At 44.1% G+C, this 25,794-nt stretch overlaps 1 long non-coding RNA gene across 1 annotated transcript; it reads right to left on the reverse strand.

Moving 5' to 3' along the window:
- Positions 1-25,794, reverse strand: LOC114591730 (uncharacterized). The gene is made up of 4 exons (XR_003705337.2): positions 25,494-25,794; positions 14,764-14,857; positions 1,016-1,307; positions 1-224 (listed from the first exon to the last, which is right to left on the reverse strand). It is a non-coding gene; the product is annotated as an uncharacterized LOC114591730 (long non-coding RNA).

Here is a 25,794-nt window from a genome sequence, read left to right on the forward strand (position 1 = left end):
TTTATTGATCAATGTTTATTGATGTTTCCCAAGGAAGACACACCATTAATGGGTGCGATTTGCTATTACTCAAAGAAGGTTCACTTGTTCCCACTACATACCATGGATCTACTGATCACATTCTGCCTTCATTGCATTTCAGTCTCATTTATTCCGTTTTCCTCCAAGTTGTTCAGAAGAGTATCCTTTTGTCTCAAGCTTGGATTTCTTCTTCTGTGCCTCAGCTAAAAAGTCAGCAACAGATTTATCAGAATTGTCAATGCAAATATCAGAACTTTGCTCTGGGGGAATCTAAGGGATTCTCCGGTCTACTCTTGTTAGGCAAAACAGTGATGTTGGAGAATGAGTTTGGCTTTGAAGTACGTGCTCATATTGCGCTGACATCACGGTCCAAGCCAAGTTAGGGATGCTACCAGACTAATACCACCCAGCTCAGCAATGCCTACATCATGCTAGCCACATGACCCAGAAAGCTGTCTGTGGACAAATGCCAGCTCCCTCGGCCTGAAGTGAGATGAGCGCCGCACCCCACAGTTGCCTTTGACTGGACTTAACGGTCCAGGGGTCCTTTACCTTTACCTTACTCTGAGTGGCAGCTGTTCTCCAGGGTTTCAAACAGGGACATTCCCAGCCCTACCTGAATATGCTGGGGATTGAACCTGGGACCTTCTGCATGCTTGGCAGATGTTCTGCCACTAAGCTACAGTCCTTCCCCAGCCATTCAAGAGTCCTTTGGTTTCTCTTTCTTTCCGTCCTCTCGCCATAATTAATCCAACCCCCCCACCGAGAACGCCTCCTCAAAATCCACCTTTTCCTTTGAGCCTTTTGCTCACTCCTCAACCAAAACAGCCTCAGTACATGTAACTGCTTTGTGACTCCCACTGCTGAAATTAAGATTATAAGCTTCTCAAGGGCAGAACCTGCTTGCTGTTAATCTGAAAAGCACTTTGTACATTGGCGGCATAATAATCACAACAGTTACAACAGCAATAATATATAAAGGTCTAAGCTCTACCTCTGCTTTTGCCGATTGCAAAACCAATGCAATTTGTGATCTTGCCACCTTCTCTGCGGCTCTGGCTATTGCGTCAGACCTTGCCTCTTTTGCTGTTTCCGTCTTTGGCCCTGTACTGGCTTCTGATGCCTTCAGTTTGACTGCTGGTAATTTGGCCTTGGCTTCAGCTGCTTCTTCTGCTTCTCTTTGGGGTACATTTGTTCCTTCTTTCCCACGTGACATTTCTCAGCCTTTTCCCTTTGTTCCTGCTGTTCCTGCTTCCGTGTCTGCTCTTGATTGCTTTGTTGTGTAGCTATAAACACACACACACACACACACCACTTATCAGAATCTGAGAGTCTTGGACTGGCATTTGTCACTATGAACCTCTGGCAATATATGTCACCACCCCTAATTGTAAAGATTGCCAGGTAGAGGCATCCAAGAAGGCTTCCTAAAGTCCTTTGCCTGGGGGCTGGAAAAATCAACATTCCCTGATGGCATGTGGGACAGCTAAATCCCTTCCCTCTCATCACATCTGAGAAAACAACTGTGAACAAAGGTTCCTATGCCCCTGCCATGGAACAATGTATTCAGGATGCTGTGGGTTCATCAGCAATGGAATAGATATGCATTGCAGGTAATGCTTTAATGCCACTGGCGCTGTGAAAACAGGATGCTGGACTGGATGGGCCTTTGGCCTGATCCAGCAGGCTCATCTCACGTTCTTATGACAAATAAGATGTTTCTGGACTCCCAACTCCCACCCGCCCAATCAGCATGGCCAGTGGTGAAGGATGATGGGAGTTTCAGCCTCTGGACACCAGGACAGGGAGGGCAGGACAAGTCAATCTTCAAGTGACCATGGGTTATATCCAATGTTAGCCCTACTTTGAGTAGATCTATGAAAGGTCTCTCACACACAACTAACTTAGGTTCATTCATTATAGTGGGTCTTCTTTGAGTAGACCTTAGACAAACCCAAGTGCTATTTCCCCCCAAGTCCCTAGGCTGGCTTCCATCACACCTCAGAATCAATATCAAGTTTGCAATACTTTGTATTTTCACCTCTGATCCCCTTGTATCTCCTTCCTCCACCTATTCTCACACCTTTGATTCTACTTGGACTTCTTTTGCTACCCTTTGGCTGTCTTTCCGTACAGGTCTCTTGTACAATGTTGCCAGCTGCCACTGCCAGTTGTTGTATTTTAGGTTCCTGCTCTTGGTTTGCTAAAACGCAGGCTACCCTCACTATGTCTATCAAGTAATGGTCTGAGGAAACCACCACCCTGGCTACATTTGAACACATTTCTTATGGACATCAGTTTTGTAGGGATAACTATTTGGACATTTGGAGGGCTTACATTAACTTATATGTTTAACAGAAGACGGGTGCACTGATGGTTCTTGTATCATTAATGTGAGCTGCTGTCACTGGTATTATTATTATTATTATTATTATTATTATTATTTTCTATCATTTCTTATTTCTTATTTATAATCCTTTAATTTTTCCTTCCCCTCTTTGTTAAATTTGCAAATAAAAAATTAAGTTAAAATGTTCTTAAATAAAAACTGACCGCAGTGCTGTCAAACTTCCAATGTGCATGCACTCCGAAAGCCTGCGTGATGAACAGGGCTGGATACCCATGGCTCAGACGCACTCAAAAAGCAACATGGAGATTCTTGCTCTTTCTACATTATGAAACGGTGATGACATAAACAGTCAGCAAGGAGAACTACAGAAGAGAACTATGTCAATGCAAAGGGAGACACGCTGGAAGGAGGAAAATATGGTGCTGGGTGCTTGTCATATAAAAGTGAGAAGCAGAGCCACTGGGCAGGGGGGGAGAACAGCAGGAGAGAGAGGGGCAAAGTGGCTGGAGTATTTACATTCTGCAATTCCATGTATGCAGAATTTTGCAGGGGGGTTACTGTCTGGTACAGGAACTGGGTATCTGGGAAGGATAGGCTTCACTGTTTAACAGCAAGATGAGACAGTAAAACAAGCAGCCTTGTAGCCCCATCCTGGCAGATGAAAGCCACCGCCTTGCTGAAGCTAACTAGGTCAAGCTCAGGTCAGTGCCTGGATGAATGCCCACATAGGAACCACTTTGATGCAAATGGTTGCATGGCAGAGGAGAGGTAGGCTATAAATGCCATGAAATAAATAAAAGACGTGTTTAATTGTAAGTAAATCCCACTGGTTAGTATTAAATGATGTTTTATTCAGAGCAGACCACTGTAAGCAAGACCACTTCAGCAAGGCATTCGACAAGGTGCCCCATGATATTCTTGTAAAGAAGCTGGTAAAATGTGGTCTTGACTATGCTACCACTCAGTGGATTTGTAACTGGCTGACTGACCGAACCCAAAGGGTGCTCATCAATGGTTCCTCTTCATCCTGGAGAAGAGTGACTAGTGGGGTGCCACAGGGTTCTGTCTTGGGCCCGGTCTTATTCAACATCTTTATCAAGGACTTGGATGATGGACTCAAGGGCATCCTGATCAAATTTACAGATGACACCAAACTGGGAGGGGTGGCTAACACCCTAGAGGACAGGATCACACTTCAAAACGACCTTGACAGATTAGAGAACTGGGCCAAAACAAACAAGATGAACTTTAACAGGGAGAAATGTAAAGTATTGCACTTGGGCAAAAAAAATGAGAGGCACAAATACAAGATGGGTGACACCTGGCTTGAGAGCAGTATATGTGAAAAGGATCTAGGAGTCTTGGTTGACCACAAACTTGACATGAGCCAACAGTGTGACGCAGCAGCTAAAAAAGCCAATGCAATTCTGGGCTGCATCAATAGGAGTATAGCATCTAGATCAAGGGAAGTAATAGTGCCACTGTATTCTGCTCTGGTCAGACCTCACCTGGAGTACTGTGTCCAGTTCTGGGCACCACAGTTCAAGAAGGACACTGACAAACTGGAACGTGTCCAGAGGAGGGCAACCAAAATGGTCAAAGGCCTGGAAACGATGCCTTATGAGGAACGGCTAAGGGAGCTGGGCGTGTTTAGCCTGGAGAAGAGGAGGTTAAGGGGTGATATGATAGCCATGTTCAAATATATAAAAGGATGCCATATAGAGAAGGGAGAAAGGTTGTTTTCTGCTCTCCAGAGAAGCGGACACGGAGCAATGGATCCAAACTACAAGAAAGAAGATTCCACCTAAACATTAGGAAGAACTTCCTGACAGTAAGAGCTGTTCGACAGTGGAATTTGCTGCCAAGGAGTGTGGTGGAGTCTCCTTCTTTGGAGGTCTTTAAGCAGAGGCTTGACAACCATATGTCAGGAGTGCTCTGATGGTGTTTCCTGCTTGGCAGGGGGTTGGACTCAATGGCCCTTGTGGTCTATTCCAACTCTATGATTCTATGATTCTATGAATTAATGGGCCCAACTTAGTCCAAGTAAAATCTAGCTGAATGCCACTCACTGAGTTCAGTGAAACATGCACCTCATGAGGAACACACAGGATTTCAGCCTTTGGCCCCAGTCTAGCAAAAGTTATCTGTGACACAAGGCCCTTTCCTGGGCACCTTTTCTTGGGAATAAGTTCAGCTGAACTCTGTGATACTTGCTTACTCCCAAAACAAAAAAAAATCCTTCCAGTAGCACCTTAAAGACCAACTGAGTTAGTTCTTGGTATGAGCTTTCGTGTGCATGCACACTTCTTCAGATACACTGAAACAGAAGTTGCCAGATCCTTCTATATAGTGAGAAGGTGGGGAGGGGTATTACTCAGAAGGGTGGTGGGAATGGGTGATTGGCAGATAGCTGTGATGAGCCTGTTGACGACTCTTAACGACTGCAGTAACAACTTTGGCAGACCAACACGGCTACCTATCTGTAATTGCTTACTCCCAATTACAAATACGATCGTGACACCAATGGCTTGAGCTGTTCACACAGAGCCCAGTCCTGTGCACGTTTACTCAAAAGTAAGCCCCACTGTATTCAAGGGGGCTTACTCCCACAAATTGTACCTTTCAGTCTATAGGAGGCCCCCATGTATAGGATGCCCTATTTTGGGGGCCTCAAAACTTAGAAAATGGGGGGATTAAGCTTTGGGGGAGGATTATTTGGGGGGATGCCGAAAATCGCTCACCCACCAGAACGCAGCACACAACCGCTCAGGCCGCTTACCATTGCCACTTCCAATCTCGGGCTCAGGCTTCGTTCCGGCAGGTGAGCGATTTTCGGCATCCCCACCCCCCAACAATCAAGCGGCCAATCATTGCTTACAGTCTCGGGCTCACGCCAAAAAACCACCACCCCCGCAGCACTACCCTAAATTTGGAACCTCATTTTTGGGTCAAAAAAGCTCGTCTTATACACGGAAGAATATGGCATGTGTGCAAAGAGCTGCAGCCTTCATCATAGCCAACCTTTGCTGGTTGGGGAGTTTATAGAGTGCATTTTTAAGTGTGCAAAGCATACTGCATTATATAGGGCATCTCCATCAACCATACAACTCTGAAAGGAATGATGATGATGATGATGATGATGATGATGAAGATGAAGTAACAATAATAAAAAATAATATTCCCTTTTCCCTTGTAGCCTCTCTGCCCTAAATTCTAACTATAAGGTGTAGCAATAGACACCAACTTGGGTTGGCTTTGAAAGAGGGTCAGGCAAATTCATGGGAAATAAGGCGATTGATGGCTACTGGCAGTAATGATTATATTCTACCTCTACTCTCAGAGGCAGCCTCTGATTGCCGGTTGCTGGGAACCACAAATGGGGAGAGGGCTGTTGCATTCTGGTCCCATGGCCATCAAGTTGGCCTCTATGAGAACAGGATGCTGGACTGAATGACCCATCAACCTGATCCAGCAGAGTTCTTCTTATGTTGGGGAACTGTCCAGGGCAGACATGTGAGGAAGGGAATCCCATCATGGATCTCGACCTTATATCTCACTTTTTCTTGTACGGTAGAGTTCAAGGAAGCTAACAAACAAGCCATAAGTGATAAGAAAATTATAGATTTCAAGCAAGCAGTACATCAATTAAAAACACTAGAGTAAAAACTCCAGAAAAGCAGAAGGATTGCGTCTCAGTTATGGCAAGGATAAGGAAACACCCCAAAACCTTCCTGAGCCTAAGCCACCTCACAGGGTTGTTGTGATGATAAGGGGGGTGCAGGAAAGGAATGTAGGCCACCATGAGTTCCATGGAGGAAAGGTGGGATAGAAATGTAATAAAAGGTGGAAATGTAAGTTCTTATTCTTAATACTGCAGGGCCAACACAGAGGGCAAATATTTCAAGTGTTTCACACACAGTAACTAAAAAAATTAAGTAACAGCCTTGTAGGTGCATTAAAAATACATCACTGCAATATAAAGCTTTAGAATGAGGGGGGGGGGCATTAAAATAAAACTCAACAAGTCTAAAAAAACATTTCCAGAGTTTCAGCATATGGCTATTTGCTGTGGAAGAATCCTAACAACTGTGGTAGCCTTGACAGTGAAATCTAAGAATATCTATCTATCTGCCTACCAACCTACCTGATTCAAAGCCCCTGCAATGTAAATAATTACATACACACACACCGTCCTGCAGAAAACAAAGGACAAGTTGCTCACTTTTGATGTGTAACTGCTGTTTAACGTTCTACCTGCCTATCTGGTTCATTAAATAGTAACCCTGTAGTTCTGTTGACAAGAACGTATTCTCTACCTCCGCTCCTCCACCCCCAGTGAGTTACCCTGAAGACTGGTCATGCTCAGTGACCAAGGAACAACGAGCTGCCTTTTCAGGCTGCAAAACTGCTGTCCTTTGGTAACACATGTACATTGGCAAGTCACTCATGCCTGCCTGAAGGCAGCCCTCGCAGCCCAGCTGCAGCCAGGCTTCCCTGCCTCTCCTGCCCCCACTTCAAGCACAATGTCTCTCAACAGGGACAATATGAGTCCATTACAAGTCTGCTGTGTTGCTGCAACAAGCCCCGGAAAATGTCTATTTCTTTCTCTCTCACCTAGGGATGTGAACAAGGTTCCCGTGTTTTGAAATTGCTTATGAAATATCACATTAATACGGCATTTGGTGCCCTCATCATAGCAAGCATACATTGACTGGAACTCTGCAACCATGGGACAGTACTATTTTCAAAATATATATTTTTGAAAAACTTTTTCTTTTCCTAATAATAAATCCTGCTGCAGTAGTTTCACTTTCCATCCCCTTTTCAGATACACATATATCGTATGTTTGTAGTAAAATTTTATAAACCAAAATGTATTATGGGCAACATGGCTGGAATTCGTGCTGCAAAACACACGTCAAAGTTCTTGAAAATATTTCCAAGAGCTTATGAAAGAGCATCAAAATTATGAAAGGGAAGCAACGTGCAAAACAGGATGGGCTTCACACACACACATTAAAACAGAGCAAAATGACTTCACAAATTACATCACTATACTCACTTGCACTCATGGTGACCCAGGTGTGGACATACAGGAAAAAAGAGTGCTATATAAACAGACATCACACCATGAGGAAGGAAACTTCATTGGTCTGGAAATCCTCAAAAGTGGTTCCTGTGCTTGGAAGATAGACCAATTGCCTGTTCTGGTTAGGGTTGCATTCCCTCTAAAGGAGCATGTATGCAGTTTAGAGCTACTCCTGGACACATCTTTGTTGTTAGAGGTCCAAGAGACCTATGTGGCTTGGAGTGCCTTTTACCAGCTTCGCCTGGTGTGCCAGCCACAGCTGTATCTAGAAAACCTGCCCACTATAGTCCATTCATTGGTGATGGGTTACTGCAATGTGCTCTATCTATGTAAGGCTGCAGATGACTGACAGCACCTAACACCTCTGCTAGAACATATGCACTGGCTACTCATATGAACAGGTTCAAGGTTCTTGTGCTATAAAGCCCTGAGCACGTTTGGTCTAGTATACCTTGATGACCACCTGAGCCCTTATATCACTGCTCAGGCACCAAGATCATACGGAGGACCACTGTCAGTTGTCCCCTGAATTTCAGAGGCCCAGCTGTCTTCAACAAGAAGTTGGGTATGTAGTGTGCTTGTCTTGCGCGGTGGGACATTCTTCCAGCAGAGATTTGGCCTTTGACTTTCAGGTACTTCTTGAAGGCCTTTTTGTGTCAAAATGTTTATAATGTTCTTGAGTTGCCAGTGGTTTGTACGATTATTTTGTAACGTTTTTGTGGTGTTTTACATTTCATAGTACTTGATGTTTTCTATGAGTTGGCAGTGTATAAGTATATGCATAAATAAAATTTCCTGTGCAACCTTCATGCTCCTTCATGTTGCTTCAGGTTTCAGTGGAATGATTGTCCAAAAAATGGGTGTGCAGAATAGCTCTCAGATCCTGGATGCTGGGTGATAGGGGAATCCATGTAACCCATGGATCTCTGTTGTAGCACATTCTACATTCTCTGAGGCTTTAAAATGTTTCTCTAAAAAATCGTGTATGTTGCTGCATCAAACATTTGTGAGCCTTGGTCTTTGCTCATGCAAACTGTACGCTTGCTGAAATCAATGGGACCTAAAACTGCTTATTGTTGAATCATACCCATAGTCATTAAGCTCGGGTCATTAAGCAGCACCTCTGGGTATTCTCTAGAGAGAGAAAAAGTCTGGCCACTTACTGGAATATCACTCAATTGCTTCTCTGGACCTCTGCTTGATTATTATCACTTCAGAATAGCCTTAAGAAGTTCTCATACTTTTCAGAACCCTTGAAAAGCCAAGGTAATAATTGACAGCAAGGAGGGCAAACGTTCAATTCACAAGAAGCCCATAATAATAAGTGACCTTCTTTACGTGAAAACTTTTATTTATCTCCCAAGGACAACCATGAATTTTGCATGATTCTGTGCTTAGTGCCAAACATGGGCAAACGTGGGAAATCCAGTCTGGGATAAATGGAGAAAGAACTGGACACAGATAAGGGAGGTGTGGGTTCAAATCCCCAGGAAATTCCCTGGGTGACCTTGGGTGGTTCTAAGTAATGGCAGAGTGCTTCAGACCTAGGGGCCAGATGCATTCCTCCAGACATCTCTATCTGGCCTTTGAGACTACCCCCCAGGCCAAGCCCCGCTCCCCAGTCCACACCCCTCATTGGCATTGCTTCACTCCCTCCTTGAGGGTTTTTGCCTGATGGGTCTCCTTGAACTCAGATAATGCATCTTGCTTGCTTGGGTGGCAGATAGGGAAAAAGGAATGAGTGTATGTAGAAACTAGCCTGCTGTAAAAAAAGGTAACATTTTTTTTTTTACTTGCTGTATAATTTTGCCACTTATGGAAAAGTGGGATTAAAATTTGTGGAAGGAAGGAAGAGTAAGAATATCTATTATCCCATTGGATTTCCTTCTCCAGGGTAAAATCATCATCAACATCTACCGCTCTTGACCAGGATTAAAATAATGTGACGTTTCCTTCTTGCATTCCCTGCACTGCTCATGGTTCTGGTGCCAAATTCAGCCAACAGGAAAGATTTAATCCATGAAAATTCATTAGACACAGTGCAGGCAAATGATCAGAGAGCAACAAATGAAACACACAACCAAGTCCAGCAAACAAAAACATGGGAGAAATCTCTGAAACAATTGTCTGCTCAATGCTCTTCTCCCTTCTTTTAACTAAAATATATTAGGTCATCCATTGCTTACTTCTTAAAAAATCCCCCGACCCAGTCATACTGAGGAGGAGACACCAAGACAATCTACGCCAGCAGCACATAGTACCCATATCCCATCTCCATCTATCTGCTAAATGCTATTACTGTATCTGATGCTATATTCTTTCAGTCCTTCTTCATTCACACTGCAAGCTGTCCCACTCGTCTTGGTGGGCGGTGTTACATAACAATTTTGCTTCCTCAACTTCCAAAATGAAAATTATTTTTTAAATAAAACTATAGCTACAAAAAATTAATGTAAACATATCTGCTTCAATTCTACCCTCCCCACCAATGGATAGAGTGTTGGGTTTTGGATTTTGGAGACCTGAGTTCAGCTCCTGTCCCTGCCATAGGCTTGGGAACAATAGCGGTCTACCTCACAGGATTGTTTTGAATGAGGAATAATAAATTAAAAAGGCTTGTAAAGCACTGTCATGCTGTAAGAGCAAAAGAAGTGATAATATTAATAAAGCCTGTGGTTTATAATGTCCCAGTGTCAAGCTTAAATCCCACCTTCTTCCCACCCCGCCACCCCTCTCGAAACAGTGAAGAGGAGCACAAAGAATCAAATTGTAGATTATCTTCAGGTTATTACTGGGCTGTGAGCTTTCTTGTCAGACTACCAGCAGAGGCAAAAGCTTTCTGAATCAGGCCCTTATCATTTAAACCATATTACAATTCAACATGAAAAATGACTCGCTCCAGATTGCATAGAATAAAGCATCTTGAGATGCAATAGAAGCACCCAATTTTCAATAAAGATATTAAACCTAAGCCTCAGAAAAAAGGAGGGGGGAATAATTACATCATTTTTTGCTTTGAGTTTTAATGTTAAATGTGTCAATTTATAAAGCTAGGTGAACATCCACAATTCATAAGCAGACTGCAGCTAATTAGATCCCCTTTGATCCTTTATTTTTGCCCGGGAGCTTATTTAACAACTTTTCACAAAACCCAAGGTTTTGATGCACCCACAAATGGCCTGGTAGAGAGCTCAGCAGGGAGTGATTCCCCCCCCCACACACACACACTCCGGCAGCTCTCCTGAAGTAGGTGCCCATCTTTTCTGAAAGCACATGGTACTATTAATGATGAGGATGCTTCCTAGATGTGAAACATTCCTATTTAAGATATTTTGATGGAAGGCTGTATAGAATTGCAAAACATTCTAATTATTTGTGATAGGAATGATATTTGTCTCCTCCCTATGAATGAAACCCTTTAGAAAGAGAAACTCTTCTTTTTTAAAAAAAAGAAGCAGGGGTAGCAAAAGAAGTGATAACTGATTCTGGGCCAGTTCACACAACCTACCGGTATATTTAAGGTTTCAGACATGGGCTGCATAGGCCAGGTAAGACTATTTGCTGATCCAGGCTAGTATGGTCTACTCTACTCTGACTGGCAGCAACTCCCAGGCAGAGGATATCTTTCCCTTCACCTGCTACCTTTACACTTTTTAGCTAAAGAAGCCAGGGATCGAAACTGAGACCTTCTGTATGTAAAGCAGCAACAGACGTCAGTCTTTTTCAGACCTGAGACCCACCATACAGCACACACACACACATTTCATTTATTCATTTTTTTTAATTGGTTGCATCTACCCAGGGATAGGGAACCTGTATCAGCCTGAGGCTCAGAACTTGCCCAGCCTTCCAGGGGCCTCGTTCTAATGCTGGGTGAGGCAATGTGGGCAGGCAAAAATACCCCCCTTTCCCCTCCAAAAATGAAAGTGTGTGTATGTGTTTGTTTGTTTGTTTGTTTGTGTATCCCCATTGCCACAAACACAAGTTAAGTTATTATTTGTGCAAATTATGAGGTTCAACTTACATGCCTGGAGCATACACAAATCTTCACGATGTTCTGATGAAGGTGAAAGCTAGTAAAAATCACCTGACCAAAATGTTGGGCAGTAAATTGGGAGAAAGCCCACCAATGGGGAGAGAGCCTGGGGCAGCACAAGGCAGGTCACCAAAATAGGAAAACTTCAGAGATGGGCACTTAGCCCAGAGAGGAGAAGAGGTGTAAACTGTATTTACTCTTGGGTGGTGGCGCTGTGGGTTAAACCACAGAGCCTAGGACTTGCCAATCAGAAGGTCGGCGGTTCGAATCCCCGCGGCGGGGTGAGCTCCCGTTGCTCGGTCCCTGCTCCTGCCAACCTAGCAGTTCAAAAGCATGTCAAAGTGCAAGTAGATAAATAGGTACCACTCCGGTGGGAAGGTAAACGGCATTTCCGTGTGCTGCTCTGGTTTGCCAAAAGCGGCTTAGTCATGCTGGCCACATGACCCGGAAGCTGTACACCAACTCCCTTGGCCAGTAAAGCAAGATGAGCGCCGCAACCCCAGAGTCGGTCACGACTGGACCTAATGGTCAGGGGTCCCTTTACCTTTACAGACAGATTTCATTAAAAGCCAGGGAGTGGGGGCTGGGGGGGCGGGACTTGTGGGTGGTTAGGCAGGGGTCTCTGCAGACTGCCTTGATTTCCTCATTGAACTTGACGGGCCTCACTTCTATTCTGAGTGGACGTGTTATGGGTTTGTGCTGCCGAGGGGGTTTGATGGAGAAACGCTACCCTTGAGCAAAGGCCTTTAGCAGCCTGTTTAGGCACAGGTCAAAGACACACATGCTGAGGCTACTGACGTTTGCTAGATGCTAAGTGCTCCCTGCTGCTCTGATTGTACTTATGGTACTTATGTAGCCTCCCACGTCCGCCACTGTTGTTTTTTCAACGATGGTAGGAGGAAACCTTGGCAAACAACAGCAAGGTTAAAGCTTAGCTCGACAGCAGTGTCCCATCATCTTGTGCAATTCTTCCTTTCTTTCTTTTTTGGCCTCCTTTGATGTTTTCAATTAAGTTATTGGTTGCGGGCAGCCCCTTTTAGCTCTGGAGGCTGCAGAGCATGTGTCCTCATAGCAAAGAATGTAGGCAGAGGAAAGTGAGCTGGAGCTGCTGGTAGCAATGCCACTTTGAAAGACTCAGAGGCCCGGTCAGAAGTGGAGCCGATGCCGAGGAACCTGGGATGTGGGATGAGAGCTCCCCTCAGCACCTCATTACTCACAGCCTGCTGAGAGTTACTCCTCACTGGTGTGTCCAGCTGCAATGTCATAGGAGGGAATGTGGATGGGAGGAAAATGAAGAGGCGAGGGAGACAGCAAATGCGTTGCGCCCCAGAAGTAAATCCCACTGAATTCAATCAGACCTACTTCCTAGTAAGCATGCACAGGATGGCAGCAGTGGTAAAGGGGGCAATGGCAGGTGGGCCCTTAATGAAATTGCTAAGCCTCACACTATGAATCTCCCCCTCTATTTAAGCTAACCTCCAGTCCCTCCTGCAGCCTCCTGAAAACAGTAGCTAAGGAGGGTGAAGAGGGAGCACAATGGAGGTGTATAAAATGATGCACAGTATGGAGAAAGTGGGTAGGGAGAAGAAGGTTTTCTCTGTCTCATATTACTAGAACTTGGGGACATCCAATGGAGCTCAACCTTGGAAGATCCAGAAAGCACTTGTTCACACAACACATAGTTAAACTATAGGATTCAAGACGGAGTGATGGCCACCAACTTGGATTGGTTTAAATGAATAATAAATAATAAAATGAATATAATAAATAATAAATAATAATAATAAATAATAAAATGAAGAGGATTAGACAAATTCAGAGAGGATGGAGCTACCAAGGGTTACTAGCTATAATGGCCAGAGGCATAACTAGGCTCTCTTGCACCCTTGGAAGAAGTATTGGCACCCTCATCTCTTGAGCCAGTGTGGTGTAGTGGTTAAGAGTGGTAGGCTCATAATCTGGGGGACTGGGTTTGCGTCTCCGCTCCTCCGTATGCAGCTGCTGGGTGACCTTGGGCCAGTCACACTTCTCTGAAGTCTCTCAGCCTCACTCACCTCACAGAGTGTTTGTTGTGGGGGAGGAAGGGAAAGGAGAATGTTAGCTGCTTTGAGACTCCTTCGGGTAGTGATAAAGTAGGATATCAAATCCAAATCCATCGCCCTTTCCCCATCCCTTGCACCCTTGGCAAGGAGATGTTGGCCACCCAGAGCAGTGGAGGAGCAGCCTGGGGAGTGTGTGGATGAGTGGGTGGGTGGGTAGGCTCCTAGTCACTCTGAGCCAGAGTGGAGATAGGCAATTTTTGTGCCCTCCTGGGCTTGTGCCCTTGGCAGGAGCCAGCCTGGCCAACCCCCAGGTACGCCCTTCATAATAGTTCTACCTCTACTGCTGAAGGCAAGTGTGCCTCTGAACACTGGTTTCTGGGGAGCATTTGTAAAGTGAGGAGAGTGCTGTTCAGGTTCTGCTTGGAGGCTTCCCATGGGCATCTAGTTGGTCATGGTGAGAACAGGATCCAGCATGACTCTGCTTATATTCTTATGGGTGGCAAAAAAAGGTAATGGTGGTGGGTACTCTTTGCCTGTAATTCAAGCAGCCAAAGGCAGGGGTCTTGGTGTACTATATACATAAACGTGTCGTACAACAACCTTGTAAGGTAAGCCAATATCAATACTGCAGATGAGGATGAGATGCTAAGGCCACCTAGTGAGAGCAGAGCAGAGGCACAATTCAAACCAGGTGGCTTCTTACTTAATACATTGTTAAGAGGTCCCTTAGCCATTACTCAACACCCATTTGCTAGGATAATGACTATGTTTCCGAGACATAATAAAATAATTATTCTTATTCTACACAACTCTTAGAAGATATCTGAAGGCAGCCCTGTTTTTAATGTTTGATGTTTTACTATGTTTTTATATGTGTTGTAAGCTGCCCAGAGTGGCTGGGGAAACTCAGCCAGATGGGTGGGGTATTATTATTATTATTATTATTATTATTATTATTATTATTATTATTATTATTACAACACAATTCTTAAATCATAAGTAGAGATCTAAGCCTTTCATTATCCTGTTCCTATAGATTTTTACACATCTCTTGTTCGCAAACCGTGTCAGCCTTCTAGCACGAAGAACTCTGAAAACTGAACACCTTACTCAAAGTTCTAATCCGCAGCATCTTTCATTTTTGAAATTATGATTTGTCAGTCCCAGTTCCATATCTAAATTGCACCAGTTTCTGTGAAACATTTGTCCCAATGGCTTTCCTTACCTTTGCTCAGATGGTCTCCTGGCCAGTTATTTTTTCTTGTTTAATAATCTTCTTCCTCCTCTCCTCCTCAACGTTAAACCATTCCTCACTGGAACTGAAGGGGGGAGAAATGAGTAAGGAAAAAAAAAAAGGAAAGGCATTAGGAGGAGGTTCTAAGAGATTTTTTGCCTCTTTTATCCAGTGCTTTAGATCACAATATTAATTATTTAGAAGAAACCACTTGTCCTTTGCCTGATAACAAATGTAATGTATTAACAAAATCAATACTGTGTATCAGTGGTGTACTGCTTTGTATTTTACAGTATCACTCTGCTACCCTTGGGGCAGCAGGATACAAGTGATATTAACCCTGCATCCTTGTGATTATATGGATTCTCCTTCCAGACACTGCTGAAAAAAATCACAAAGCAATTTGTGACAGAAGTAAAAGGCTTAGTAACATTCCCAACATTTTCCTCCATAGTGAAGTATCCATGAAGAACACAGAGGATTTAAAACAACCATGAAGATTTTGCATTGAAATGTAGCCAAATGTCCCAGCCACAAAATCTTGCTTTTACCACAGCACTTGGAAGAAACTTAAGTCACTTTTGCCTGGTATAGAGTAACTTTATTATTATTTTATTTAAAAGCTTTGTGACAAACAGTTCTCTAAAGTACCAATTTTTACATATAACAAAACCAAAACTAGGCTTGTAAAAACCACCTGCATATTACAGTGAGCAACAAGAGTTAGACAGTGATGGTGGTACATTTTTCCAGTCATCCAAGTGGGTCTCTCCATAGCCTGCTATGTGTCTGTGGGAGATGCATCTATGCTCTCCTGACTGGGTGCACATTATAAAACTATACCATGGACCACATTTCTCCTCTGGTCACTTTCAGCTGATAAGTCATTTTTTCAGCCAAAGCAAATGGCCAGACCTGTTCATACCAGGAACCTCACCGTTGCAAGTCTTGTAGTCAGCAGGAAAAGCACATCCTCATCTGGACTTTTAATAATACTGCAAAGGTAAAGCTACAGCTGCCTGACTTGCTATATCTCCCACTCCAGATGTTTTGCACCATAAGACACGGCCACAACGTTTGAAAGAGCATCCTCCCGCACTAAACACTAAACTCCAACTCTGAGGTTTTGTGTTGTTGTTTTTTTCAAATGATCTTCCAGCTCCTGTAACTCTGGCCAAATAAAGGCAACACTGCTTTGGAAATTGTGGGGAGGGAAGTATGGAAGAAAGGGGATATATAAATTTTAGAAAGAAAGCAACAGCATAATAGAAAGCACCTGCTGCATGTTCTACGTGACATCCTGTTTCCGGTTAAAATTTTATCTGCACCCATTTCTGATGTGAGGAAGTCAGTCCCTATTGAAACCGTTGCAGGGTTGATTAATTGTGGTTTCACGTAGCACACCCAGCGAGTGGCCAGTGTTAAAGGCAGAGGAGCTTATAGGCCGATGCATATTTATATTTATTACATTGTGGGACCAGGCATGCTTCTACACAATAGACATAGCACTTGGCACTCTTTGTCCATTGCATCCCGTCTTCAAATCTTGCACAGTGTCAGGAGCTTTACTCTTCATGCTGGCATAGCCTCCCATTGCATTCTAGCATTTCGTGCAGTTGGGAACATGGACTGTTGTTTCTTGTGACGAGGGAGCACCAAAGATGCAGGGAATTTGTTAAAAAAATGACACCCCACAAGAGAATGTCCTACCATCCCTCCAGAGCAGATCTGGAGGCAGGACATGCTTGGGGGAGAGGGGGCAGTTCTGCTGCGCTCACAGAAGTTGTTCTGTGAATGCAGTGATACAACCATTAGGTCAGACTGCCCTTCAAATCGAGGATGCCTTCAAACAGGGTGCTGTCCTCTGTAAAGCGGAACACATGGCCACCTTATTGCTTGCCTCTATCTCTGAATTCAATCCACATTAGCTCCCTGCAGGAGAGGGTGCAACTTATGGACAGGCTTCACTCATTTCACTACTTGTTTGCTTAGAGAGGGTGAACAGGCAGGCAGCAACAGGAAAGAGCAAAGTGGAGGAAGAGGAGTAGAGGGAACCAGGGGCTCCAAATATTGGCAGTGGGTCCCCGACTGTGGCCTGGGGCTCAAACAGCAGGTGCACCACAATGCTGATGCCTGGTGCTGACTCTGGCAGTGAAAACAAATGCATGTTTCTAGAGAAATCTTGGTTAAGATCCACCTCCCCTTATGCTTTCTTCTTTCCCTTGGCCAGTCTTCCTTTCAGTTACAGAGGCAGGGGAAAACATCAGTGACTCATAAATGTCCGTCAGAAAGATAATCCAATAAAGTAAATTGGACAACAATAATGGCAACCACACAAGCACTTTGTCTCTGGCTCTTCAGTGTCTGTTGAGGAATGGGCTGGAGTGAGAAAGGCTGTCCGTCTGCTTCAGTTCAAAGAAGGCAGAGCACCTAACCTGAAGCTGAAATTTGCAGCCGCAGAGATGGGGACATCAAATGCTGAAGCAATCTGCATGTCCTAGGCAAATCTCCAAGTAAACACTGTGCCATTTAAAGCACTCATCAGGGACACACAGGCGCTCTGGCACACGGCCACTCAGCAAAATGAGGCGGAACAATTAACAGTGTGCGCTCCTGGTTGTACAGCTCTTGACACCCAAATACCTGGAAGCACTTAAGTGGGAAATCCACCTCATTGCCCCTCTTGGGGAAAGACAAGCTTCTTCTGCCAATTTTTCTGATTGGGAAGTAGAGTATCAGCCCTACAACTGGGGCCGAAACACCAGATTTGGGTGGACTCGGGCCAGAGAGAAAAGAAAAATTCCCCTTGACAGTCTCAGTGAGTTAATTTTGTTATCATATTTGTGTTGCTGCCATATATGGGGTTGGGAAGAAATTGTCCCTAACTCACAGTGTCATGTAAGTACAGTTTTTCTCCCTCCTCTGCACCATGAGTGGCTCTAGCCTGAGTCACTGAGATCTCAGTGGGCAGTCTTAAAAGGCCATCAGTCTTAGTATACAAGCATCTGTATACTGTTAGGGGAACAGTACTAGCCTTTCTTACTGTTCCCTTTGTTGTAAGGCTTACAGTAATATCAGAAGTTTGTAGGGAAAGATGTAAGGCTATTTAAAGTGGTAGGTATCACTAACAACAGCAAGGGTTTTAAGCAATGAGGACTTTTCATCGCTTCTGCTACTTATGGACTAACTCTGGTTTGTTGCAAGCAGCACCTGTAGCAGACACCTGTGTTGCAATATGATTACTGTAACTCGTGATTTTCATTCTGCTTTGACTATATTTGAACTGTATGCAGGCTGTTTTGGGGGCAGAGCCCAAATAGCTAAAACGCAGCATATGAAAAAACTTTAAGAGGGCTACAGGAACAGATCCTTAGCAAGAGACTTTTGGTATGTTCCCCCCCCCCCTAACTTACTAGATTTTCCAGGGAATGGGTAAATGCTTGGCATTTTGATGCCAACAATGTTACGTGGATACTGAGAGCCAGTGTTATGCAGTGGTCAGAGTGTTGGACTAGGACCAACCAGGGAGACCAGGGTTCAAATCCCCACTCAGCCATGAAGCTCATCTGGTTGACCTCTGCATAAGTCCAGGATGCTGGACTGAATGGGCCATTGGTCTGATCCAGCAGGCTCTTCTCATGGCCTTGGGCCAGCCACTGTCTCTCGGCTTAACCTCCTTCATAGGGTTGTTGTGGGGTTTAAGTGAGGAGAGGGAGAATCATATACAGCACCTTGAGCTCCTTGGAGAAAAGGTCAAATATAAATGCAATAAATAAATGGAAAGCTTGTGTGGATGAGCAGCACTGATCTCACAATATGCACCTGTCTGGAAGTGCCCTGCCAAAGATATATAACATAAATCCACCAGAACTCAAGAACCTGCATTTGCCCACTTTCCTTACACACCAAGCTAAAGGAAAGGCAACACACCTGAAAAGAGCAATGACTGGTAATCTACCTGAAGGGTGTGCATTGTTTTTCAAGGGTGTCCATTGTCTTTGCGAGAGACTCTTCCTGACAGATACCTTTGTCAAGGGGAATCAAAGAGGGTAGGGTGGGGTGGGAAGAGGAACAACTAAGCGAAGGCACAGGCTTGGACTGCAGCCGCAGTATCCCTCTTGCTCAGCCAATGCAGCCAAAGTGGATGGCTCTGGGATGGCTTGGGACTTCATGGCTGCCATAATAACCATGGGGCTGTCCCAACATGTCATCAGCTTGACAAATGCTATATAGAGGTGCAAAATGAGGTATCTGTGCCTTCTACCAAAAGCAATGTTATCTTGCCTCTTCATCTCAGAAAGCAAGTAGCTTGCTTCCAGGGATCCTTCTAATTTATATCCTGAAAAGCAACACCAAACCGAACCAAGTGAACTGCTCCAAGCAACCAACAACACACACACACACACACACACACACACACAGAGAGAGAGAGAGAGAGAGAGAGAGAGAGAGAGAGAGAGAGAGAGAGAGAGCTCACCCTCCCTGGTTATATTTTTGCACTTCTAGATGGAGAATAAAAAGGAGGAGGAAAGCAAACAAGTCATGGAGGGATTTTCTGTTTCTCTAGTCAAACACGGTAAGAGAGCGGTTCAAAAGAGGCTAATTAAATTCCAAAATCCCTGAGCAAATTCATTAATAATGATTTTGAAATAAGCAGTTAACCAAGGAAGCTTTCAAGGTGGGGAATGATTGATATGGGGGGAAAGAGAGGGTGGGAGAGAGAGAGAGAGAAGTGGGGAGTAAGGAGAGGAAATCTCCACAATATGTGGGACAAAATACACAAGAGACTTTCCCTGGATCTGCCTGTGAGCTATGCATATGCAAGAGCCTGTAAAGATGGGGAACACACACAAAATGCCAGAATCAACACGGCCTAGAAGAGACAACAGCAACCACTATCATAAAAAGCAAAAACTGAATCCAAGATTTGACACCAATCTAAATGGCCATGCTGAAGTCTTACGCAGCTGTAATGTTTTCATTAACCATGGTTAATCTAGCTATGGAAACCATGGTTAAGTATTTGTTACAAGTATGAAGCTATAGTTTAAAGTGGATGGAAAAATGATGGTTTGTATCCACCATTGGATAAGCAGTACATTTGCACTGAGGTTAGGTCACTTATCTGCTGGAAAGCTGCTGAAGAAGGACTTGTTGATGCCTCCCAATATACACACTCTGAGAGCAGAGTTCAGAACATCACACTAAATTGTACTTTAGTAGTACCTATATATGTTATATCTGCATGCAACACTGAATAAACTGTGAGCAACTTGTGACCTGTAGCTCTCAGACTAATTTCCTGGGGGTGGGGTAGGGTGGGGGGACAAGGAGGGGAAGAGAGAGGATTAAAAAAAAAAGTTACTTTTGAAGCCAGGTGTCCTGGTTTCTTAGGTTTTTGTATACATGATTTCTCTCTCTCCATCACTACATGAATTTTTTTAGGACAGAGGAGTGAAATCTAGAAAGAGAAGGCAGGCAGGGGTGGGGGTTGCCAGTTTGATTGGCCGTGACTAGCTGCAATTAAAACTATAATTTATTGTCCTGGACTATGAGTATAATTTCAATGCAGAGAATTAAGGTTTTTCTGCTGAGATGGAAATAAAGATTAATTTTTAATTTCCTTTCTCATTGCACATTTAAGAGCAATAGACTCCACAGAAAACTACAGGTCAAAATAGTTTTATGGGAGGGATGACAGTGTTCTGTTGGCGAATAATTTAATGCTCCTGCTGCCTTTTTAATATTTGACTGCAGCTCCCTCATGTGAGACGGAGGCAGTGGATGCTCTGTGCGAGAGTGGGTGCAATGCAGCAGCTAGGTCAACCTGACTTTGACAAGAGAGAGAGAGAGAGAGAGAGAGAGAGAGAGAGAGAGAGAGAGAGAGATTCGTTCTTCAGCACCTAGGCAAGTGCTAACGCTCCCTGTCATGGTGGAACTTAGTGGAGGCCCATTGGGGTCTCAGCCTGCCCACATCAGCCACCTGCCCCACCTGCCTGCTCTCTATCTTACAACCAGTCCAGAGGGTGGCACTGCCTGTCAGCTTCCTCCTCCTTAAGTCTTAGGGTGCCCTCAGACAGTCGCCATTTTCCAGGAAGGATTCAAGCACATACCAGAACCTTAGGCTTAGGCAATTAAAGTGGATTTTCCGGCTGGATGAAAAGCTCTCTGCCTTAGATGCTTAATTTGCACTGTTCTTTAAACTATTTTTAGATGTTTTTTATGGTATCTGTATCAGGAATGTCACAAACTCATGTTCTTAGGTTCCGCACTGATCTGGCTAAAACAGAAAAAGAGGAAGATTCCTGCATGACGCACAGTATTTTGCTAGACCCCTCACTGCCCCGAAGAAAGTCTGTGTAAGTGTTTGAGGCAGGGAACCAGTAATGCAAGGCACATTAAAGCAGGCACTAATTGTTTCTGCTCCTCTGAACCGGAGGTGGTGGGATTCTCTGGAAGGGAGGATTTTTATATAGATTCAGAAAGGGTTACGGCAGAGCCTTTAAAAGACTGTTTTCGAGATCACTGGCTTCAGTCTCTGGTAACCAACCACAAGGTTTAAGCATTGCCTGAGTGCAAAGCATGGCGTGGATCTCCGGAAATGGCGTTTAGATGTTTGTCTTATCTAAACGAGCTCAGGGCTGAGTAAACTGCTCAGAAGAGAGTGAGTAACCCTGACAAAGCAACCACCTTCTTATCACAGCCTCGAAGAGAACTGAACAGAATCAGGCATCAGAGACTTATCTTCCATATGATGTTAAAAAACAAAACCCAGGCCTGTCATACTGATTAGCGCCAACTAATTATTTTTGAGGCCCCCCTCTGTATCATTTTTCCAAGTACGCAGCTCAAACCGGCCACTTCCTGAGCTATTTGGGCACAGTGTCATTTGCCCAATGGTACTGTTTTGTACGTCTGGGAAAGCACACAACAAATCTTGGAAAAATTACTTTGCAACAACTGGAACAAGTAACAGGTTCTGGAACATTTGCTGAATTTCTGGATCACTCTGACTTCTGGTTTCAGTGCAATGAACAAATCAGCTAGTGCTCTCTGGGCCAATCCCCATTCTATATGACTCCGTCTATATATTATAATCATCAACTTATTATAATCATCAACTTTTTATTTTATTTTATTTTATTTTTATTATTCATTTCATTTCTATACTGTTTTATATTTTTAAGAAAAAAATCTCAAAGTGTTTAGCAACACATTAAAACACCAAATAAAACAATCCAGAATGAAACATCTCCTATTTATGCCAATGCCACCTAACTGTGCATAAGGGGGGGGGCAGGCATTTGTGATGCAAATGAGCATTCTGATTGGTGAACCGTTTATATTTTCCTTGCAAAGCCAGCTGAAGCAAGATCCCTCATGAAGGCTCATGTGCAAACTGGCCCTTTGGTGTGCTGAGATGCTCCAGACCTTAGGTGAGCAGCCAGTCCTACAAAGCAAGGATACAACACTCCTTCAAGCAAACACTGGATATCATCCATTGCAGGTCAATGCCTAATGAAAGTCCCACCTCCTAAATCATGGGTGGCTAACCTGTTAGGCTCCAGCTCCTATCAACTCCAGCCAATGTGGTCTATGGCCTGATATGATGGGACTTGGAACTCAACAACAGGTTGGCTGCCTCTGTCCTAATGCTTCTGTTGCACTAAATGGATTAAGAAACTAGGGACAACTTTGCCAGGTCAGATGTCCATCAAGCCCAGCATCCCACTTCCCATAGTAGTGATACTATCAGGAAGTCTTTGAGCAGAGCATGAAGGTAATAAATAGCTGTCCTTCACTGTTGTTCCCCACCTTCCCACCTGCAATGGGAATTCAGTATCATGCTGCCTATGTTCATGGAGATTCCATATAGCCGTCATGGTCATCGCCAGACCTATCTTCTGCAAATTTCCCTAACCATCTGGTCATTTAACTGGTGACCATCATCACACCTTGTGGTCATGAACTCCACTCATTAGTATTGGGTTGTGTGAAGAGCTACACTCTTCAGACCGCCCTGAATGTTCTGCCACTTAAGTTTCTTGGGGAGCAGTTTGTCACTGAAAAGCTATATCCTGTTCTGTACCTTGAAGCCCGCTCCAGCAGACCTCTAGTGCAAAAATAAGCAGAAACCCTCGCATCGCAACAGGTCACTCCGGCCTGATTCACACACATAACGGAATGCAGCACAATGGTATAACCCCCATAGAGCTGGTGCTTGCTGTATTTCATTTGGCTTAAGGAGATAAGTGCTTTACTAATTAGAGGGTACCATAGTTATGCGCTGTGCACTGATTAGAAATAAGTTCTATCCTACCCTGGAGAACCTGCAGTCCAAATTCTGACATATCTTGATAAGGGATGTTAAAGCCCTTCTAGAAGAGAAGATGGACACGGCAATGTGATCTCACGGTCATTCTGCTTGTTATTTCCTAAATCTTGCAAGTTTTATTTTATTTATTTTTTTCTTATTAAGAGTCCTACTCCTCAGGACCTTCTCTAAGAGCTAAGCAACATGATCCACAGAATCACATGGTGCAACTCTTGCTATGGTGTGCTAGTTCAGGCTATACTGGTGTATGATTAGGTTTGACTGCTCCCCACCCCCACACATATACATTTTCTGGCTTCAGAAACCAAGCACATCAAGGAAAGAGAAAGGTTATGGCCTCGCTCAGGCACTACACAACCTGTGATCCATCAATTCTTCCTGAGAGTCCTCCAGTTTGGCCTTGACAACCCACCACCACCTGGTTTGCATGCATGCAGTTTGATGAGCCCGCTGGTAGGCTTTTGATTTAGATACCCATTATGTTCAGCTTGGTTCAACATCTCCAAATTATGACCCAAACGTCTTTGCATCACATTCAGGCAGTTTTACTAGGAAGTGCTAACTCTTTTTTAAAATCTATCTTGTTAAACCAACAATACAATCCAACCAATACAATCCAACCAGCTAAACAAAATAGTACATTAGCTTTGGAAGCTGATTTTTCCAGCAACCACACCTTCATTTGGAATCTTTCATGCCATCTTTGGAACCCAAACACCCACCCTATCCTTTAGATATCAAATTATAAACAATTATTTTGAGGTCCAAATAGTCCCTGCTGTGCTTCAAGCCACAATTCACAATACGCAGGTTTGGATCCTTACATTCACATATGAAATAACATGGGAAAGGGTGGGCAATGTTAAATCCAAATCAGCTCAGTGTGACTTCCTGGCTGTCCACCCTTCTCTCTCATTTTCCACTTTGCTTCTTTTCTGAAGTACCTATTGGACTGGTCAGCATCTCTTATGTCCACATCCAGCATTGTGGAGCTCCTCCAATATATGCTGCCAGGATATAATATTATACCATAAAGGGAATCTTTGCACCTTGTTCAAATAGCTCTTGTCATTTGCATATGAAAATCTTCCCTTCTAAGAATGTAAATAATAATTGAGAGAGAAGACGAAAAAGAAAAAGGCAGGTTTGTGGATGGAGGGGAGGTTGTGTTGAGAGGGGAAGAGAAATGAAAATTTTGTTTGCAAAAATTCTGGACTGAATTAACAACAGATGATGTTTACACAGAAGCTTAGCCAAAGGAGCTGTGCACAGCTCAGCACCTTCAGCACACAAACTTCCCAATGATCAAGCAGCTCCTCTGCATTGTTAAAAGTGCCTGTAGGACAAGAATCAGAGAGAGGGGCCCACAGCCAGCAAATAAATTCTTAATACTGGAGCCCATTTTCCACTTGGAATGCTTGGCAGTCGACAGAGGCTGCTATGGGTCACAAAACTCCTACCAACTCACGTCCATACGAGTTTTATTCTGTTCAGATGAGACTGCAGGAGCATAAAGGGCAAGCGTCTGGCCTTTGTGAGTTGGTCAGATATTTGCATCCTGAGGAGAATTCAAACAAAACTTGCCCAAGTGGTCATTTCAAGGCCACATAACTTTAGGTGGCAAGCGGCCAGTTCAGACCCTCCAAGTGTCCCTATATTGCAAGGACAGTCCCAAATTTACAGAAGCCGTCTCGGTTTCAGATTTGATACTGGAATGCCCTGCTTTTCCTTACGATGTCCCTATTTTCATCGGGAGAAATGTTGGAGGCTATGCCAGCTAAGAACCAGAAAAGAGCCATCAAGTAGTGAACTCTATGGTTGGCCTGCTGAGGGAAGTTATCCTCACGATACACGTTGTTTTCAACCATGAATGTTGTCGGCCCTGAGTAACAACACCAGAGCTGTGTGGCACGAGAAGGAATCAAGGGGGGGGGGGGCAGACTGCAAAACGTTAATGTGGGAACAAGGCTCTATGTGGAACTTGGGGTTGACACAGAGAATTTTGCACAGATTGACACTTATCACTGAAAGGAGAGCAAAGACAGGTTTCATAGGAGAGCACTTTGCTTTTAAATATGTATTTTCCCCCTTCAAATACAGCAGAGCAACAAGGTGGGGAAACCCAGCTCAGATATGAAAGATAAATTCTTTAAAAAACAGCAACAGACATCCAGAAAAGATACGGGTGGGGAAAGAAAACAGAGATCTGATTAAAGCTCATGAATCAGCACGGCACCAGAAGACACTATCTCTAAACCGGAGGCCCTTTCCTTTCCCCTGCATCGTTTTCTCCCCGTTTCTACAGCAACAACATCCCCTTTCCCCTCCAACTCTACCCACCCTCATGCCCATGTCCAGATTGAGGTTGATAATGGGGAGCATTCACACTTGGGGTTTGCAGGATGAAGGCCTCAGTTCGTTCGATTAGAACAACTGTTGCTTCATCACTTTTGGGCTCACGGCTCTTCCCTGTTTCTTTGTCAGTTTTCTTCACCTGCCTATTTCTGGTTTGGTGGGGTGGAGGGCTCCCTTGGTTCTTGCCGTTTGTGGAAGCAGGTAAATGGGAACTGAAAGGGTTCCTTGAGATAAGAGGGCAGAGAGCTTAACAAGATCTGATGTTTGGCCTGCCAAGCACACTTCTAGAACATTCTTGCCACTGGCTTTATGACATCAGTGGCTGGCTCCAC

The sequence above is a fragment of the Podarcis muralis genome, chromosome 2 (assembly GCF_964188315.1).
Source record: "Podarcis muralis chromosome 2, rPodMur119.hap1.1, whole genome shotgun sequence".
Classification (NCBI taxonomy): Eukaryota; Metazoa; Chordata; class Lepidosauria; order Squamata; family Lacertidae; genus Podarcis; species Podarcis muralis.